Genomic DNA, 11684 nt, shown 5'->3' with positions numbered 1-11684 from the left:
ACCTTAGTGTAATGGACAATTCAATGTTATTCCATGACAAAGATTCACAACCAGACAAGTTTTAACTTCTGAAAAATCTCATTTTCATATGCTAGATGAGCAGTTTTTAAGGGGAGACAAGGCATAGAAGGCAGCAATAGAGACAGAAGCACAAAAGACCTTCAGAGGAGATAGCAGTTGTTGGGTAACAGCAGAAGACAGCGACAGAGGCTGACAGCATGATGCCAGCACAGCCAAGGAGCACATAAACATTCTGAGAATCATCTAACAGCTTCCCTTAAAAGAATGAGAAAACCAAGGAGGTGAACCATGAGAGGTTTTGCTGGGTGAACTGTCTGATGGAGGAAGGTGTGGAGAAGCTCACGTTTTACGGTCCATCCGTTTTGTGATGACTGACTGCACTAAGTGGTGTGGAAGTTCTCAGCACAGGAAAAAGCAGTGCTCCTGAAACACCTTACCAAACCCAAATTTTTTTTGTCTGAGTGGGAGGGAGATGTCCTCTGGAGTGTTTCAGTGCTTGATGACCCTCCTCATCATGCTTGATGAATCCACATACCCACTATACCTCTCCTCAAAGCATGAACTCATTTTTACACCAGACATAGGGACTGTTCAAATAGCTCACTTTTTGGGCTGTGAACTTCTGTCCAGAGAGCTCCATCAAGAGCCCACACATCTTAACAGGGTTCAACACTCTCAGCCAAGAGGCCTGACCTCTTGGGTTAAAAACATTGGAAAGGCTCCAGAAAGGTTTTCCCAGCTTCTACAAGCAATGTAAACTCTTTGTCCCATGTTAACAAAAGTGACAATGTAGGGACCAGCCCTGGCAGCTTGATAACATGCTGTACAGCACTACAGCAACTGCTGCCTGGGAGAACAGAGCAGCTCCCACCAACATCTGATCAGTTCCTCCCCAAAGTGCAGGGCTCGGATGTTCTCACATGCACAGGTACCTGTCTCTCCCTCAGAAGCCTTGTTGAAGACACAGATGCAGCACCATGAGATACAAATGGCAGAGATGCCACAAGTCAGGCCCAAGGTTCTCCTGGAGCTTCTGTTCTTGAAGTCAAAATTGATCATCTGCTGGCAAGAGCACTTGGTGTGCACTTGCTTTTGTGCTATCAGGAAGTACACAATAACATTTGGTTATTATTTGGTTTTCTATTAGCTCTTGATGTGAGGGATTTTGATTACACAAACTACTGTCATCGTGCTGAAACTAGATATCTGACTAAATCAAATAAAATGTTCTGTTGTCTCTTGAAATGCAGGTTTTCCATTGCTAATTTTTGCTATTTCTTTTCTCTGCTATTTTAATTTCCCTAAAAGCCAGTTTCTTGTAAGTGTAGTTCTTTGAGGTTATTAAAGTGGGACTCACCATTTACAAATATTACCGTTAGAAGCCTTACAATAATATTTTTCAATATTATGGCTATCGCACAGACTCAAATAGTGTGAAATGGCTCCAAAACAGTCTAATTTACTTGAAAAAGAAGTTTCAAGTATGTTTTAAAAGAATTGTCTGTGATTCTGCTTGCAGAATATAGCAATAAAACCATGAAAAGAAGACACAGAATCACAAAGCAGTCTACATCAAACTAAAACAGTTTTTAAGATCAACACAGTGAATTTCTTTCTGACTTTGAGTCCCAAACATGTCTCAGTGTTATAACTTTGATAACTGCTATCCATGGTTTGACTGTCATTCTTTGATAAAATGTTAGTGTTGTACTGTCATTACACCTCTGTGGCAAGGAATCACACTTTGAAAGAGAGAGAAAAATGACATTATCGGGAGCCACTATCTCAGAATCTGTTTCAAATTTGTATACAAAGCCATTATGACACCCTGCTCTGGCTGGTGCAGTAATGTTTTACAGCACAATTCCATCTGCAGATGTTGCCAAAGGACAATATCCTGCTACATTGACTAATGCATTTCCCTGTAAATAACCCTCTGATTTTTGTGGGACCTGATGCTGCCTCAGATGCCATTCAGCATGAATAAAGGTGTCAGAATATGGCCTGGAGTTATTATCTGTATAACCTAAACTTCAGTAAAGCAATGAGATACCCAGATTAATGGCTAATGCCTGGGATGATATTCCTATCTTAACCCTTGCTGTCTGACCAAAGTGAATAATAACAAGCTCATGGTATATCATCAGCCTCCAAAATACATTTGCAACAGTATGAAATTTCAGAATAAATATCTGCCTTCATTCTTTTTTATTCCCCTTGTGGATTTAAGTCAGTTCCCTAAAATATTGTTTAATATGATTTTAGAGATTTAATAGCATCTATTGACCAAGAGAGGACAAAAGTCAGTTCTCTCCCCAGCTTTTTCTCTGTAGGATAAATTTGTTTGAGAGTGCTTTTTCTTTTCAGTCTTATGTTAAGAAACTTCTTCTCAATTATCTTTGAAGCCATCAAAAAGCTTTTCCTAGTTAATGGAAGGTCTTTAATGATACCTAACAACAACATATTCCACATACTACTTTGGGATGATTTGAATACAAAAAGCATTACAACAAGCTGCATTCTATTTTTATTCATTCTTGTATAATTTTGCACACCAGCTGAATTACTAATAACAGCAAAGTCTAGCTCACATATCCACACAGTGAAAAAAAATAATAACTGATAATTATGTTATTGTATAATTTAAAATTGTATAGGAACATAAAATAAGCATGTATTTAATGATTCCATAAAGTACTCCAGAATATTTTTGAATATTGTAATAGAAAAATGAATGAAATTAACTTTGAGGTCTTTCACCATTGCCTCTATGGCTATTTTTTCATACTTGCATAATTATTTAATACAGCACAATCAAGTCTGGCAGAAATGATTGCCATGTCCATAGTTCAGCAGTCTGGGTTTCTGATTGCATTTACAGTGAATGTGTGCAAATAAAAGGCCAGGGCAATCTAGTGCCAAATTCTGTGTTCATAAATTCAGTTTAGGGCCAAAATTCTCTCCTAAGTGAACAGAGACAATGAGACTTCCAACTAACAGGGAGATTCACCACACCCCAAACAGCACAAGTGCTCCCAAAAGAAATGTGCATTTAAATGTTGAGCCAGGGCTATAGTTTGTATAATCTATGCAGGAAATGCATTTCTGCACGTGGAATTTACACAAAGTGAATTTTGGAGGAGGATGACTGGGTTTTAGGACAATAGGATAACAATCTAACTTACTTTTGCTACCCTTCAATTATGCCAAGATTAAATTACCTGAGAGAAGTACAATTCTTGATATTCCTTGGTCACAAGTAGTTTAAGTTCATAGCTTTGCCATTCCTGTGTGATATTCCATGAAGAGAGATGTTTACTAATCTGAGGAAAAAAAACTTCATTGCCACCATACTACAAAAATATCCAAGATTCAGAGGGCCACACAGACAATAAAGGGGAAATAAAGACAACTGTGATTCTAATTATTAATGAGGATGATTATCTGGTAGGAAAGCAATATAAGGTGATATTTAAGAAAGGAAGTCTTTAATTTCTTAGATGGGAGATGTGTTAAGTTGTTAAAAAATTAGAGACTGATATAATTTCCTCTGGTTACAGTTTTGAAGTGCCTATCACTGATGTAATTGCAAAGGCAGTACTTTGAATTTGCCCAGCAGAACAAACTTCTCAAAGCGTAGAAAATGGTCCTAGGGCAGGCATGAAATTGTTGCCATTAGCTCAGGCATGATGGCTGTGCTGCTGGGTATTCACAGAACTCAAACAGCTTAGAAAAGTTTGGGTGCCAAGGGGGTCTCCAGACTGAAGTGGACACTTGGGGATGTATGGCTCAGCTTGCAAGTGTTCTTCTCATACGGCACTCAAGGCTGTCCAGCAGGGTACATGAGCAAAGCCAAAAGTACATAAAAAATTATGAAGAATTTGAGAGAGAGAAAAAATGAATTCACCTTTGGAGAAATGCACATGTTGACACCTTTTCTTCTGCCACAAGTTTGTCACAGGAGTGTAACTCATGCAGATGTACTGGGATGTTTCCTTTACACTGGCTTTAAACCTGGGACAGCTGCACTCAAGGACTGAAGAGTTCTTCTTTAAATATGACAAAATATGCTGCAATACAGTAAGCAAAGTGATATATCTGGGAAAGAGACATGTTGGAAGTAGAATTGCAAACCTTACAGATAAATAAATATACTCCATAATTACAAAACATGCAACTCCATTGAATAAAAAGAGTCTAAAATTTGCTGAATGTTTTTGATGTTGATGACAAACACTTGAAACTGCTCTTCAATTGAACACCACACTAGGAAAAAAATGCTCTTACACTGCAGATTTTAGCTACATCTGATAAGATCTGTAAAGCCTGAGGTGTATTGGCAACTCAATACCCTTAATTTGGTGGGAAAGTAACTCAAGGCAGTCTTCATTGACTTTTGCTCTAACACATTAATCACAGAAAGGAATATTTGGGGTATCTGGGATCAATTTTTATGACTCCTCCAACTAGCTGGGGGCACTGATTTTTTTAGGGAATATTTCAAGTTTTTGGCTCCTTCTTGTTATGGATTTTGAGTTGTTGTTTGGTTGTTTGTTTTTTCTTTAATTGACTGACAAGATAGACTATTTCTTGCAACTGAGATACTGAATGAGCTTTTGACATGCAGAACTCTGAGGTCTTGTTTTAAAGTAATTATTTAGCTTTTCCTTGAATGACACTCTGAGAGAGATTATGGAAGAAAATCATTATAAGGTTGTACATCAGTCAGGATACTTTCTGTCCCTTCTCTTTGATTTAGACATACACTGCCAAACAAATCAAAGATTACACTTGGGAGCTGCATGCTGCTGTGATGGATCTCTGGAGAGGAAGAGAGAAAAATGAAGTTAAAAAAAAAGGTGAAAGGAAACGTGAGGAATGAAAAAAATGTTTCAGTAAGTGTTGGCTCTGCTGTCAGTCAAATGAAAAAGAAGGGACAACTTGATCTATTGCAAGATCATAGCCAAGGATAAAAAAGTAGAAGTTCTCCCTGACAGAAACAAACACACACAGACATTCATTTTGATTCACTCAATTTTTTGGGTTTCATTGTTCTTTGATAGACAAGAGCTTTTCCCCTATTTTGGTGACATGCCAATGCACCAGTATAGCCTCTTGAAGACACAATGCACATATTTCATGACACCAAATTATATACTGATATTGGTAAAGCTGAGAAATGAGAAGCAAAAAGGATGTTTTTCATTAATTTCAGAGCTATTAAAGAGTATAATCTCTTAATGCCTCAAAAGACTTGACTATTGAACTTTAACCATAAGTACCACTAATTAGAGGTCTGCAATGCCTGATATGTCTTCAGAGAAAAAAATCACAAACCAGCTCATTAAAACTGTGATGCTGGCTCACTGCAAACAGCTGTCAGGATGGGTAATTTGGGAGTGCATATGGAATGAGAGAAAAAGAACTGCTGTAAATGCAATCAAAAGCAGGGGATGCATCAAAGCAAGCCCAGTGATTTACAAGAGGGTGAGTTTGTGAAACTTCCATGGGTGGAAATAGAGAAAGTAGGCAAGACTCCTTGTATCAGGAGTCATCTCTAATAATCCCATGATATTTTCCCCTTGGTACAGTTTTCTACAGTGACAGGACAATCATTACTCCAAGTGGTGCTCTCACAATTAGCTGACTTAATCGCATTAAAACAGTTTTTACCTGTGAATGTACACAGCCTATCTTGTACAAGCCTCACCACTAAATGTTTTACACTTGATCTAAGGGGCTGAGGGACAAATACAATGTCATTACAGTCATTACAGCAGAGGGTAGACTGAAAGTAATGTTTTCTTCAAAGTATCTAAAGAACCTTTACATGATCAAAAAACTTTCATTAAATTACATACTAAAACCAATGCAAAAAAACTAAATGTCGCTAAAAAAAAAAATCCTCTAAAAGTTTACTTTGCCCAAGCAAAGTTTGATGTTACAGCATGTTCAGATTTATGATGGGAGTATCTCAATTGATTTTTTAACAGGCTGCCTTATGTAAATCTCTAATTGAGAGAACTCATTAAAAATTGTATCAGAGAAAACTGTGGAATTAATCTATGAACTTTTATTCATTACTATCTGGCCCTAGAAAATTATTTGACATCGCATATGGATGTCAAATACTTGCAGACTGAACTCTGCTGGCTACAACTCTTACTCCCAGCTTGCAGCAATGACAGACTTACACTTGAACTTAACTACTTCATTACATTTGTTCTTACATCTTATATCCCTGAAAAGTGATACATGCTCAGAAGTATGCCTCTATTATAAAACTTTACTTGTAAGTGTTCTCCTTACCTTGGAGAGTTCACTCTTTTAGGTGAGATCTGTAGGATCCCTGCACCTGAATCTGCAGGATTTTGTCCCAACAAATGCTAGAAAATAGGAAAGGATAAAATCATTGGTGCTGATTCTACATTTTCTGAGCTCCAGTTTCTCTTGTTCTCTCAGGAAGCCTCCCACCAGCTACAGTCACTGAGGAGCAGTGAGAACTCCTGATGTCATAAATCCTCTGGGATGATGCATGAAGTGAATTCTGTCTTGAAACTGCTTGATGGCCACTTAAATTTAACCAGAATCTACTTTATTGAACACCAAAATATTTTACCTTTTAAAATGAAAATGAAAACTAATTTTAAATGTTTCCCTTAAAAATTATCAACTTGCAACAGTTTCCCACCCCTCCTTTTTTTTTTCTACCTTAAAAATTGAAGATTTCAAGAAGAATTAATGTACTTAGATAATGTGCATTCTAATCTGTAGAAAACATCAACCCTCCATTTCCTTAGATCTGGATCTGCATTCTTTGTCTCCTCAGAGGCATTGCATGGCACAGATTTACTTTCTTTTGAATTTACAGTTATTTTTAAAAAACTTAAATCAGGCTGGTAGGAGCTTTCTAGGAACTTGACTGGGATTTCAAAATAAGTTTGTGTTATTAAATGGCTGGTGTTTTGGTTTTTTTGAAAGTGGATGGGGAAATACAATCTTACTTTTTCTCCTGCATCTAGAAACATAAAGCTTTCAGATATATGTGGACTTAACATTCTATTTGTTACAACTAATGTCAGAAATGTGCAGGTCTGAAAAAAATATTATATATATATGTATATATACATATACATATATATGTATATATATGTGTATATATATATGTGTGTGTGTGTGTAGTCCCATCTCTTAAAATAAATTTTACTGTGACTTATGAGTCTTTTCATTTTTAATCTAGTTTGCATGGAACAAAAAAGAATATTAGCTATTGATAAACAGAGATTCAATCACATAAACATTTTCTCTTAAAAAAAGCAGACCATTGAGAACATTTTATTTACTCAATAATCCTATATGGCTTCATCCCCAAAGGAAAACACTTTTCTAAAGATATCTGCATTGATTTTAATTAGATCAGATCAGCATAAACCAGTTCATTTTCAATAGATACTGACATTCCAATATTCTACATGTTATTGATTCAAATTTGGGTTTTGAGAATTATAAAGAGAAAGGAAAATGCAACAGAGGCTTGCAATACAGCCTGCTCTATGGAACCAGGTAAATCACACTTTGCAAAATCATTTTCCCCTCTAATAGAGTCAAAAAATGGTTATTATTCTTTAGGGTTGCTGCACTTTAATTTATTCTTCAATTCCCAACCACCTAAGCAGTTTTTTCAGACATTGCACAGTCCATCATGTGTTGCATCTATTTTCTGTTTGAGAGAAATTGTCTTGATTTCCATAACAAAATAATACCTGGTGCTATTGTGATAACAATACTACAACAATCTGAGATATCCACTAACATTTCCATTTCTGCCTTTGTGTCCAATAAACTGAGATTACACCAGTACCATACTCATCCAGTAAACTTGGATTTTGCTGAAGCACTGGTCAAACAGCATTTTACACACTAGAAATGACAGTCATAAGGTAATAATGTTTCTGTACAGAAGGATCTCTTTCCTTTTTGCACCAATAATATATTAGATCAGAAAGATGTGACAACTGATCTTGTAGAATGTGGCTACTGCTCACCAGCCTAGACCAGCCTGGGAAAATTGTTCAGGTAGAATCTCCAGTTGTTTTTCCCACTATTTCAAGGACCCTGTACCATTAGCTGGCAGCAAAAGTATTTTTCTGAGTTTGGTGTTGTCTCAAAGCTTTGAGTTTTGTTGGGAGCTGTAATTCCTAAAGTGGCCATCTCTATCTCCCTACCCACACCTCTCCTTTGTACTCTGCTAGCCAGACTTTTTCCCTCTTCCACTTAATTCTGATAAAACCTCCAGCCTCCAAAACTCCAGTACCTTCTTAGGAACATCAAGTCACTTGGCAGGCTAATTGCTTTTCTGCTCAAAGAAGTTATCAAGTGAGTACACTATTTTCTATAGTAATTACAGAGTGACCCCGGGGCAGACTGTGTACAGCAACAAACCTCAGCAAGAAGGCAGATCTTTGCTATTGTAAGTGGATAAAACTCCTCTAGTGTCAATGGGGTTGTATCTATTTCTATGGGCAGATAATTTGTCTTGCAATAGTTGGCTGCTGGTGGATATTTCCCTCGTCTTTTTAGGAAATATTTCTATATGAACTCCACCTATAATTGCAGGAAAGCAATTACACCTCTTTTACCTCCAAGGTTATGGTGACCAATACTGTCTTAGAACCCAGAGTAGCAAATTTAATTCAAGTCATTCTCTCCTTCGCCAATACGTGGATCAGGCTGCTCACTTTTGTTTTAGAGTATTTCAAAGTGCTGCTCGATAAAATCCCCAGATGGCAGAGCATTTAGCTTTCCTTCCCCAGTCAATAACAAATGTATGCTCCTTTCATTGTCTCTATTAAAAAGCTCAGGTTCAATTACATCATGGAAAATTTGTTTCTCTTTTCCACAAATTCAGTTAAAGATGAAACTTTTCTATGTCCATTGCTATAAGGACAAGGACTACAAGGAATGGATCAGTCTGTTACTTTTTCAGACTTAACTGCTTGTACCAGTGTGAGGCAGTAGCTGTTACTGGTCATGAATACAGAAGGAATAAAAAAAAAATAAAGGAAGAGGCTAGAGGGAAATATTTTAAACAATTAGCCACGAGCTCACAGCAGGATATGTATCTGAAGACAAAGCAGGAAACAAGGTCTCAATTGTTTCACAGCTATTGCCTGCTATGTATCATGCCTTGTTTAAAGATGCTTGTTTAATCATCTTGTTCTTAGCTTCACTATTTTTTTTTCCTTGCAGTTATTTTGTCTACAGGAAAAACACTGATGGGTTTTATGAAGGCTGCCATTAACTCTGTCAGCCCCAAGAGACAACAGCAACTGCAAACAGTAACTTAAATTCAGAGTTGTTAAGCTGATTATGGCAAGGGATTTAATTCATAAACTCATCCTCACAGCAAGGGGTGAAGGCCACAGGGATAAAGGAGATTGCTGGTGGTTGGATGCCTGAGTGAGATACCTTGGAATCAACACTGTGGGAAGTCAAGCATACAGTTAACAATGGACTGGTTCTATTTTTGCAATTCTTATGAAAAAAAGCATCACCTGGCAAGATAAATGATGGCAGAGTTGGATCTCAAAACCTCAAAGTCATAATAATCAAATTAACCTTGTCATAACAAGTAATCAAATTAGCTTACATATATCTGTCTAGTTTATCTCCAGAAAACTGGGGAGTGTTTGAAAATCCCATGAGTAAAAACAGGAAGATCTGCTGTGTGAGCTCCTAGGCCTATAAGCAATCAAATCAACTCCCTGAAGAAACAGTAGCCAAGGATCTTAAAGGGAATCTGTATTGTCTGAAAGAGCTGATGTGGCAATATTATCACATCTTTTTGGCAAGCATTTTTACAAAGATATAACACCGCCAAGACAGGTCCCTGTATTCACCATCAGAACTCTGACACATTCACATTTTGATGCCTTTTTTTTCCCCTTAAGTAATAAAGGTACAAAATGATTGCAAGGAAGAACCATGACCTTATGTGAGGGTTAAAGCAAGAGGTAAAAGAATCTTGGCTACTTGTATTAAAAGAAATATTAAACCTGCACTTGTACATGCTCAAATCCATGTTCTTCCAAATTCTATATTCCACAGTATAACTCTCACTGCTAAAATAAAAGTAAAAAATTTCCCATATATCAAAAAAAGGGAAATATTACTCCTGGGTGATTGTCATTGTATCTCAATATTGAAGAAAAAATAGCAGTTGTTTCTACTTATCAAGAGTAATGATTCTAACCATTGCTTCTGAATGCATGTGTTGTAGTCAGCTGTCTGCATTTCTGTTTCTCTAAAAACAGGCCAAAAATAATCCTGTCAGATTCTTTTGTTTATGTTCAAACAAGGTTTCTTTTCTGTTCTATAAGTCAGGTGATACTTTGTTAGTTTTATCTGCAGCATGTGTGATCCCATACTTCAAGTATACAATGTCTGTTTCTTTTTCATTTTTAATTGGGATTTTTAAGTGACAATACATTTTTATGCTGTACTTGGGTTTTTAAAGGTTCTCATGTCATTTTATCTACTTTAATGTGGTTTTGCTCAAAGAAAGCTGGAATTTATTTGGAAAGAAATTAGTCGCTCTCAGCTACCTGCAAGACAAGTAAATCTGCCATCACTCTGATCAGACTTTTTGTTTATTTGTTTACTTGTTTACACTTCAAGTTCCATCAGAATTTCTAGGTAAGTTTACAGTAAAAACACAACCATGGTCATCAGGAGGGACATAGCTTTAACAAGCACTAGAGAACACCAACAGCAAACTTGAAACTTGAGAAAAAGAAAATAAAGCTGAGGAGAGAGACCTGGCAGGTTACTGAGAGAGTCAAATCCATACAGGAGGAAAATTGAGACTGGTAGCTCTCGAGCTGTCATTGGCAATGCCTGTTTTCTTCCCTTGGGAAGATAAATACATTTACCTCAACATTCCAGCTTCCTGTAGTCATGAAGTTAAAATCTGGGGAATGATTTAGTTGCTCACACCAAAGATTATAGCAGAAAATGAAGCCAAAAATGTGCTTACCAGAAATCCTGATGAGCCACCTTCAGAAATGTGCTTCCATCACTTTTACACCTCCTTGACAATGGTGTTTATAACATCTTGATCAAGTCCATCTAGCCAGCATGCACATGTATTCATTGTTCATTATCCTGAGATCACCGTCTAATCTCCAGGTCCTTCACAGTTTTGTCTGTCCTGCAATGATGAGATGTCCTGAAAGAAATACAGCAGAGTACTTGCCATTTTAATTTGGATTTGCTAAGTGAATTTATTCATAAATAATAACCATTTTGTCTAAGGTATAAATACATGGCTAATAAAACCTGTGTTGAAGCGAGCAAAGATTTCCAACTTGCCGACCATCTTGCAAGTTTTTAAGCATCCTCTGTAGCAGCATCCTCAGATATTTCACACCATGGAGCTTGTGTCTGTAAGCAGTACCTGAATTCCTCACCAAAGATTTTTTCCTTCCCTAGGGTACTGAAGTTTCACTTCAGAACAGCAATAAGTCCTTTAATCTCAATAAACAAAATAATAATAAAAAAAGAATGGTCTAAATGGTATCCTGCTATTTACATTAACCTTTGAAAAGGTCTTCTGTTTTCTATATTACTCAATACAATTTTTATCCTTTACCTGAAAAATTCAG

The 11684-nt window shown here is 36.8% G+C and overlaps 1 long non-coding RNA gene across 1 annotated transcript; it reads right to left on the bottom strand.

Moving 5' to 3' along the window:
• Positions 1–1076: 1076 nt before the first annotated feature.
• LOC110476601 (uncharacterized) lies at positions 1077–11241 on the bottom strand. Its single transcript, XR_002466451.3, has 5 exons — positions 11057–11241; positions 6331–6407; positions 3929–4091; positions 3243–3308; positions 1077–1118 (listed from the first exon to the last, which is right to left on the bottom strand). It is a non-coding gene; the product is annotated as an uncharacterized LOC110476601 (long non-coding RNA).
• Positions 11242–11684: the final 443 nt, after the last annotated feature.

This window comes from Lonchura striata, chromosome 2, assembly GCF_046129695.1.
Source record: "Lonchura striata isolate bLonStr1 chromosome 2, bLonStr1.mat, whole genome shotgun sequence".
Lineage (NCBI taxonomy): Eukaryota > Metazoa > Chordata > Aves > Passeriformes > Estrildidae > Lonchura > Lonchura striata.
This window is presented reverse-complemented; position numbering and strand designations above follow the sequence as displayed.